Source organism: Macrobrachium nipponense, chromosome 42 (assembly GCF_015104395.2).
Source record: "Macrobrachium nipponense isolate FS-2020 chromosome 42, ASM1510439v2, whole genome shotgun sequence".
Taxonomy (NCBI): domain Eukaryota; kingdom Metazoa; phylum Arthropoda; class Malacostraca; order Decapoda; family Palaemonidae; genus Macrobrachium; species Macrobrachium nipponense.
In genome coordinates, this window is record NC_061103.1 from 36,983,868 (window position 1) to 36,993,867 (window position 10,000).

A 10,000-nucleotide genomic window follows, 5' to 3' on the forward strand; every position below is an offset into this window, starting at 1 on the left:
AAATGGCTGGGAGAGAGAAAAATTAAGTGGCTGGGGTGGGGTGGGGGGGTGGGGGGGGGCGGCCGAGGAAGAAACTGAGGGTGCCTGGAAGGTAGGGATGGGGGAGCCTTGGAAAAGGTCGGTGGCAAAACAGTGCGACATTTAGCTCCTGTGGTCTGTGTAGCCCCAGAGTCATTCACACGAGCAGAAGAAATTTCCCGCATCTCGTATGTTTAGAAAAAAAGCAGGAAAAAACGGGGAAAAGCCGATTATTATTTGAGCAAAAGCAACTCATCCTCCTTCTCTTTCGCTTTCTCTCTCCTTCCCAAGAGAGAGAGAGAGAAAAATAAGAATGCCAATGGTAATGGGAATTTCTTGCAGACCTATTTTTTCGAAAAGGACCACGACACGCGGAGAGAGAGAGAGAGAGAGAGAGAGAGAGAGAGAGAGAGAGTTACAAGGATTAGGATGTCTCAAAGACTTGTTAGTCTATCCGAGGAGATATCGTGTCCTCACTTATCTGTAAGAGTAGGTTTTACATGTTCATTCACAGTGTCCTAATGATTTTGTTTAGCTTTCTTTTAAACTCTTCCCAAAAGAGAGAGAGAGAGAGAGAGAGAGAGAGAGAGAGAGAGAGAGAGAGAGAGAGAGAGATCCCTCCCAAGAGAGAGAGAGAATTTAGTGTGAGAGGATCTCTCCCTCCCAAGAGAGAGAGAGAGAGAGAGAGAGAGAGAGAGAGAGAGAGAGAGAGAGAGGTTGGAAAACTCCTGAAGACCTATCTTTTTCCATAAGCAATCGAAAAAGGTCACGACGCAGAGAGAGAGAGAGAGAGAGAGAGAGAGAGAGAGAGAGAAACTGAAATAGAAATAGAAAATAAAGGCCCCTGAGAATGGGGAAAGGAACAGAAGGTTCTATACCTATACAAAGTTGTTTCTGGAAGTTGTCTTACAGCTGACAACCCTATCCGCGGGAGTAGACCAGGGGAACGGTCCAGATGCGCCTTAGTTGGTCTGGAACCGTGACAGTGAGTGCCGGTGCGTGGCTCTGGTCTTCGTCAGTCACGCCCTGAGAATTGCGGACTTTTTTTTTCTCTCCCAATGGCCAGAGTTTTTTGGGGAGTTTTTCCCTAAATATTTACAAGTAATTTTTATCGTTTTTTTTTATTGAGGCATAGACTCTGATTTTAATGACGATTAACTGTTATTCTGTCTAGCTAAGGAAAAGTTACAATATACCTTTTTTTTTTTATTAAACAAGAAAATTCAGTATATATATAATGACAATCCTATAAGTGTAAGCTCACACAATAAATATCGACCTAAGCCATTCGTCATGCAAGCTTTCTAGAAAAAAAAAAAATCTCTTAAAGACATATTTATTCGAAGCTGCCTAAATCACCATCTTAAAACTTTCCAAGCATCGAGACAAATCACGGGAAATAAGAAAGACACAAATTACGGAGAAAGAAACTCGGAACTGTGACGAGAAATCACAAGATCTGTGGAAAGATTTCTGTCTAATGAAGAAGAAGAAGGAGAATTGATTATGATTTAATTGTACGACGTGAAAACTTCCGGTGGGAGAGGAAGGGTTATTTGGTGAGGCGAATATGAAATGATGTATGGATGATTAAAAACGGATATTTCTGGTGGTGTATGAATGCGTGTGTATATCTGTAATTATAATTATATAGATTATTGAGTATACGTACATATGCATGAATTTAATGTAGTGTATGTTACTGTTGATATTGGTTAGGAACAGACACAAATATATATATATATATATATATATATATATATATATATTATGTATCCATATGTGTTATACAAAATATCTTTTCTCATTGTTTTATATATATTATATATATATATATACTACATATATATATACACATATACAGTATATATATACATATATACATATATATATATATATATATATATATATATATATATATATATATATATATCCAATCCTCTCTACCTCGGAATACGTCACTGAAGTCCTGATCTCTCCTCTGTGCGCTGGTTCGAATCCACGAGAGGACGACATTATTATCAACAAAAAAATTCCCCTTCGGTTGACATATATGAAAATATAGTAATTCCGAGGTAGAGTGAGTGGGATATTAAAGGCCATTTGTAGCTTAATGCATGTATATGAATCACGGTGATGTGATAAAAATTCATATATAAACAGAAAAACAGTAATACAGAATACAGAGCCTTAACACTAAACTTGTCATTAAACCACATTTTTTCAGAATGAAATCTCCGGTTTCATAACTCCTCTCCAACAGTAGAATGACTTGCTTCTTTCTGCATCTGTCAAAATTCTCATCTGTGAAGAATGAACAGAATCCTTCCATTTCATGAGGACACGTGTTTCTTGCCTTTTCATGATGTGATTTTTATCTCTCGAGGATTTTTCCCATTTGATGATGACGGCAGGGAGATTCGTTCGTGAAAGTCATACTGGATTTAAAAAGATGTTTTTGGTAACTGTTTAGAGAACTATTAGAATAACCTCGGCTGCTAATTTGAATGCATGTGCTAAAGCTTTATATATATATATATATATATATATATATATATATATATATATATATATATATATATATATATATATAGTATATATATAGAGGTGTATATATATATTTATATCTACCTGTATATATATATATATATATATATATATATATATATATATTATATATATATATATATATATATATATATATACACACACACTGACAGATAACCGATAAATATATGAATAAGTAGATGCAGAATACGTATGCGTTAACCTGAAGGCACAAAAGCATGCACATACACACAAAAACACACATACATACATACATACACACACACGGGGTATTTCATATATATACAGATGTATATATATATATATATATATATATATATATATATATATATATAATATATATATATATATATGTACCCGCCTGATTCCAGTAATATCCACCGCATATGTTCAATATATTTCACCAAAACATTAACATAAACTCCTACAAAACATCACACTCTAAAACCACTTACAATGAAGTATCAGCTCTTTGTCAAACTAAAGCTTCCATTCGCTGTGTTAATTACATATACCCTTTTGTATATAATTATACCTATGATTTATGCCCTCGGTAAAAAGCCATGAATATTATATCCTCTCCACCAGCCCCCCATTCCTATTTCTAGTATTCTATTCACGTCTCTATCAATCAGATTTAACTGTTTGGAACACATCTTTTCTAGACTAATGGTCATCAATGTAGCATGAAGCCGTTTCATTTAGTCTTCATAAGAATTCGCGGGTCTTGGACTGACTCTGGGCGTTATTAATGTCTTGGGGTTTTAGCCTTAAGTGGCAGGTACTAATAACGTCATTGTGTTCAGTCAGTCACTGAACCATTATTTGAGAGAATGTGCATTATTAGTTACAGAAGCTATCTTTTTTTCCTATCCTATTTTTTTGGCAGAATACGTCTTTTAATTTCATAAATATTGTTCATATGATTAGTAATAATGGTTTGGCGTTCCCATCTTACATGTCAGTTACTAATAAAGTCATTATGTTCAGTTATTGAACCGTTATTTGAGGGAATGTGCATTATTTTGTTATAGAAACTAGTTTTTTTTAACTGTATTAGAAAACAGCCTTTTCCATCAGTATTACAAAAATATAGTTATTTTTCCATCATTGTTATAGAAAACTAGTCTTTTTCCATGAGTGTTATAGAAAATAACCGTTTCCATCAGTATTATAAAAAAAACAGCCTTTTCCATCAGTGTTATACAAAATATCTCTCCTCAGTAGTTTTATAATTTGAACCGGATATCATTTTCTAATTTTATAGATAAGTTCCCTAAGCAAATGAACAACTAGAGAATTCTAGGTATACGTATAAACATGAATAAGCACATACACGTCTATCCACGTAAGCACACAAATAACAAAATGTTCATATAGTATGCACAGACATTTCATATTCATAACGAATACTGGTCCTTTATCCTCTCGTCCACACACTTACTTCTAGGAATCGGGTCCTCGAACTGAGAACCATTACTAAAAGAATGGAACGCTTATGTAAGGAATGTTTGCCTTCCTGGGTGATATACTCGGTCTAGGCCTATCTCATACAGCAGATATTATTCGGCGTTCCAACATTGTTTTTTCATTGGTTTCTTACGGAAACAGTTGGAGACTTTATGTATATAGATTTCAGAAGTTCTGTTTGAGATATTTATTCATTTATTTATTTATTTTCTTTTTACAGAACGAACGCCCCATTTAGAAACAGCCAGTGAGATAACATATTCCTCTTACGTTTATGCATACTATATGCAAATATACATAAATATAAATACTTAAGGACTTATATCAACTAACATCTCTCTTGATAGCTCGGTGTTTTCGGTTTTCCAAACCAGAAAACAGTTCGAATCCTGCCGGGGACGAAGCACTTATATAAATTCCAATTACCCTTCGGTGTACGGTATTGCCAATGTTCAGTGAACTGGATTTTTTAACGGTATTTGTGATTTAATTTTTGCAAATATAAAAAGGTATAGCGTTTTATAAATGATATATATACTGTACATTATTATTATTATTATTATTATTATTATTATTATTATTATTATTATTATTATTATTATTATTATTCAGAAGATGAAATCTATATTCGTAAGGAACAAGCTCACCACAGGGGCCACTGACTTGAAATTCAAGCTTCCAAACAATAATATGATGTACATTAAAAAGACGTAGGAGGAGGAGGAGGAGGAGGAGGAGGAGGAGGAGGAGGAGGAGGAGGAGGAGGAGGTAGGAGGAGGGAGGGGGAGGAGGAGGAGGTAGAGGTAGGGAAGGAGGAAGGAGAGAGGAAGAAAAAAAAAGAGAAGGAGAGGAGAGGAGGAGGAGGAGAGGAGGAGGAAGGAGGAAGAGGTGAGGAGGAGGGAGGGAGGAGGCTGTGATTGCAAGTTCCCGCATCGAGGCTGGGGACTATTTATCTTCGTAAACGCATCTCCTACAAGTTCACCAAAATCCGGAATTTCGGACGCAGTTTGGCATTTCAATATTGGCCCGGGGTTGACTCTCCACTTTATCTTTGAGGAGTAATTGCCAAAGAGAGAGAGAGAGAGAGAGGAGAGAGAGAGAGAGAGAGAGAGAGAGAGAGAGAGAAGAGAGAGAGTCTTATTGACTTGAGAAACACCCATACATAAAATGTTTGTTGACACATATGTGTATGTATATATATGTAAGTTGTGTGTGTTTGAGACAGAGAGAGAGAGAGAGAGAGAGAGAGAGAGAGAGAGAGAGAGAGAGAGAGAGAGAGGGCGGTTGGGTGTGAGAGAAAGGGGTTTGAGAGAGAAATTGTAATTTATTATTGATTAGATTTGTCATTTGCTAAATGTAGCCTGTCCTTTTGCAAATGTTAAGTAGGTATAAATGCTTTAGTGTTCCTTGGTATTAAATTCACGAGATTTATATCTTATTCTTGTATCTAACTGTTTTTTTATGTTACTTTATGTCAGCGTGGGCATACTTGTAAAGATCCTTGTATCCTATTAGTTATAATGATCTATATTATATATATTATATTATATAATATCTCTATATATCTATATTGAATATATCACTATATATATGTTTAATATATCAATATCATATATAAATACTCACACGCACGCACACACTCACACACACACACACACACACACACACACACACATATATATATATATATATATATATATATATATATATATATTATATATATATCTAATTAGCAATAAGAAAATAAAATATAAAAAATTTTTATAATCAGTCTATCGGAAAGAGAGCTGTTTACAAATGTCACAAATTTAGGTCAAATTTCGATCAATGAGCTCTCGAAAAATAACCAAAAAAACCTGTACAATAATTTAGTCAAATTGCCTTCGCATTAAGTAAGCAGTCAAAGGCCACCTCGCTCATTGCTTTGAAGTTGAACTGGACTGCTTTTCATAACACATTAATGAATTGAGTTCTAATCTCTTTCACTGATTTAGATAAAAATCAAATAGGTATTTTTCGCTTACTCGGGGAGTAAGCCTAAACACTACTTTGTTGCTGTTGTTGTTCTTGCCATTTTTGTTGTTGTTATTCTTGCTGCTGTTGTTCTTGTTCTTGTTTGGGGGGGGGGGATGTGTAGGAAAGCCCTATGGAAGAGCCTAAAAAGTTCTGAAAAAGGTGTTTCGCGTTGAGTTAAAGATACAGGAATTTTAGGATAGGATATTTACGATTTAGTTATAAGAATAAAAACGTCGAAAATGAATGATGTGCACGTTAAGCAGTGCAGAACATCTATTTCCAACGAAATATAGCGTATTTATTTTAATTTTCGTTGGTGAAACAACATGCCATTTGACCATAGATTTTAGTATGCGCCCGAGTAAGCTGGGGGTTGGACCACGCCTTATTTATATCTGCAAAATATTTATACACTGACGGTTGTGATGCATTGATTTGACATGGTAGCGAAGAAAAGAAATTACATTAACTATTGCATTTTTATCAACGTACCCCAAATGCAAGAAGAATGTTTAAAATTTCACCAAATTCGTATATTTCATTCCGGTCAGTGTGGACTTTCATTAAAGATCTATTTCCATCTATTTATTTAGTCATTTATTAATTTATTTTTCTTCTCTAATAACTAATCTCCTGTTTTCTGTATTTTCCTCATTACCTTCTTGTTACTTGTTCTCAAATTAATAGCGGTTTATGTTCTGAATAATCATCAATAATGAAAATTGAATTGGAGGATTGATAAAAGAAAAAAAAAATAAATAATGATGATGATGATGATGATGATGATGATGATTATGATTATTATTTAGTAACTTGAAGTTCCAAGTCAATGGCCCCTGTAGAGGGCTTGTTCCATATGAATAGGGTTCATCTTCTGAAAAAATAATAATAATAATAATAATAATAATAATAATAATAATAATAATAATAATAATTTAGTAACTTGGACTTCAAGTCAATGGTCACCTAATATAAAAATAGTAATTATAATAATAACGAAACTGCATCATTCTCTTCCAGTCATATTACGTACATTCGCCCCTCCATTTTGTTATAATACTTTTAACTAGAAGCCTTCCGAACACCAGAACGGCCCTGCGTGATCAAACACCGAAAAGTAATTTGCTTAAATTCATCACGCTAATCATGGACAAATTATTTGGAAAAAGGTGTCTAGTTAAATATGGGTTGTAAAGTCTGTAGGGTCTCTCTGACGCTCCTCGTATTTTGATTGTTTATGGCAGAGGGGAAATGGCGCGAGTTGAATAGAGGACGCCGATTATGCGGTGCGTTCTGTTGGTGCAAAAGCAAACGAATTTAAAAAAATTCATTTTAGATTATTTTTGTGACGTTAATTAGACACGTTGGAATACGTTTATCTTGTTATTTGTGAGGATAAAAATCACCCTTTTTTTGCATGGTTTCAAATAAACGTCAATGATATTTCTAGACTGGAATAGAAAAAGTAATATATTAAGAAATATGAATTTCTTACGAGTTTTTTTTAATGATTTCAGACCAATTACAATAGATATTTCTTGGCTGTAATAAAAAGGTAACATACTGAAAAACGTAAACACCCTAAGAGGTTTATTTTGCATAATTTCAAACAACTTTTAATGGTGTGTCTCGACTAAAATAGAAAAAGGAACATATTTAGAAACAAATATCCTACGAGCTTTATTTTTGTATGATTTCAGAAAAGTTACAGAGACACATCTCGACTGAAATAGAAAACTTGATATATTTAGAAACATGATAATTCTGAAAGCTCTACTTAGCTGAAAATAATATATATTTTGAAAGTACATGAATAACACTCAAAAAAACCTCATAAGAAAAACTCACACAATTATAACTGATACGTACGTACAATAACATCTAAAAGAATAAACGGTACACAAACATTCTTGTGTTCATATTTGTATCATGTGATAGCATTAAACAATTTGCTCAATACTGAAACCAATAATTTTCAGTTTAATTGCATTCTCTTAAAAAAAACACACATACACACGCACACATTTGAGAAATATTATTTTATAAACGTGTACAAAGCGTTTAGAAGCAAATTACTTGGGATTTTGTTTAGAAATAAAACATTCTCATGCACGTCGACCAAAACACAAAGAGACTCTCTGACATACACATCATACTAAAAAACATACCCATACTACATAGGCATTTATACACATACATAATTGCATCGTTTGTGAATTACCATGTATACGCTAGGACAATATAAGCCATTCTTGATTTTATGTGAGTACGTGTGTGTGTGTGTGAGAGAGAGAGAGAGAGAGAGAGAGAGAGAGAGAGAGAGAGAGAGAGATCTAAGCAGATCTAAAATATATTTTGCAATTAATTACAACTTTTTTCAGCGACAAATTTAATTCAGAAACCCACTATCTCCACGAAGAGGAAGAGAGAGAGAGAGAGAGAGATAGAGAGAGAGAGAGAGAGAGAGAGAGAGAGATCTAAGCATATCAACAATATATTTCGCATTTAGTTACGACTTTTTTTCAGCGACAATTTGAATTCGGAAACCCAGTATCTTCCAGAGAGAGAGAGAGAGAGAGAGAGAGAGAGAGAGAGAGAGAGAGAGAGTGAAATACCGTAAATAACAACGCCTAACGGTACTTACCCGGTTAAAATTAATTTGTGCAATTTATATACCTATTCCTATACGTTCTCGTTGCTATACGCCCGTGATTAAGTCGAGACATATGATACCATTTAATATAGCTAATACCGTTCGTGAAGTCACGAACCCCTCATACGTTCGTGCGCTTCATAATGAGCTATAAATTAACATCTGTAACACTCGTGATACGTAGCACCACCACGAAATGGCTTTATGCATTATTCATTCTGCAGGTTTTGTAAGGCGAAGATTAACTTATACTCCAGTCAAGTTTAGTTAGCAGGGTTTTACGTGATACGCAGCTGTTTTGGGAATCAAAGGAAATAGTGTTTGAGATTCAGGCTTTTTATAATTGAAAAAAAAAAACGTCAGTCTTATTGCCTTCTGATTTAAAATCTGTCATCTTAATATAAATATGATAAAGGAGACTCACTTATGTTCCTGTCGAATTTAGTAATAAGGTTTTACGTAGAGTTGTTTAATGAATAAAAGGGAGTAGTATTCTTCTAGATTAAGGTTGTTTACAATCGAAAAACGTAGTCTTATTTTCTTCAGATTTAGAATACGTCTCCTTTTTATGATAGAGAAATTGATAATTGATTGATTTATGCCTACTCAAAGACAAAGATTCGAAATGTGATTATCTGTTTTTGCTCACTATCTACTTTTAGTAATTAGCAGATTTTTTTATGTATTAGAGAGAGAGAGAGAGAGAGAGAGAGGAGTAGCACACTACGTTATAACAAATACAACAACCTACCCAAATATTCCCAGACATATTTTGATCACGACAGAGAGAGAGAGAGAGAGAGAGAGAGAGAGAGAGAGAGAGAGTGTAGCACACTACCTTATAACACATTTTATAACCTACCCAAATATTCCCAGACATATTCTGATCACGACAGAGAGAGAGAGAGAGAGAGAGAGAGAGAGAGGCTTCCGTGACTATCATAGCACGTCTCCTGATTGCTCTGTTTACCGACCTGATACGAGAGCATGTCTGGTCGCTTATCCAGTGGCACGAAAACCACTTGATACGCGTCTGATACTCGTCGGAAAAATAACGTTTCTTTTTCCTTTTGCGTTAATGACATTGAAATTGGTAATCTAACCTTGGCATTGTGGGACGCATGTGAGATTTAACGTAGGGACTCGAAAGTAAGCTCGTACTCTCTCTCTCTCTCTCTCTCTCTCTCTCTCTCTCTCTCTCTCTCTCACTGTAAATTGTGATTTTCAACATCACGTGGATGTAGAATTGTAGATTGGACGCCAGCGGGTATGTGA

General features: G+C 34.5%; 1 protein-coding gene across 2 annotated transcripts in view; it reads left to right on the forward strand.

The window, feature by feature from the left end:
- The first annotated feature begins 991 nt into the window (after positions 1-991).
- The window catches only part of LOC135213130 (uncharacterized), a 65,783-nt gene continuing 56,774 nt past the window's right edge, over positions 992-10,000 (forward strand). Inside the window, exon 1 of one of the 2 annotated variants that reach the window (XM_064247044.1) lies at positions 992-1,119. The gene's annotated coding sequence lies outside the window, so the exon portion shown is untranslated. The remainder of the gene's footprint in view (positions 1,120-10,000) is intronic. The other variant, XM_064247045.1, reaches the window with a different exon arrangement.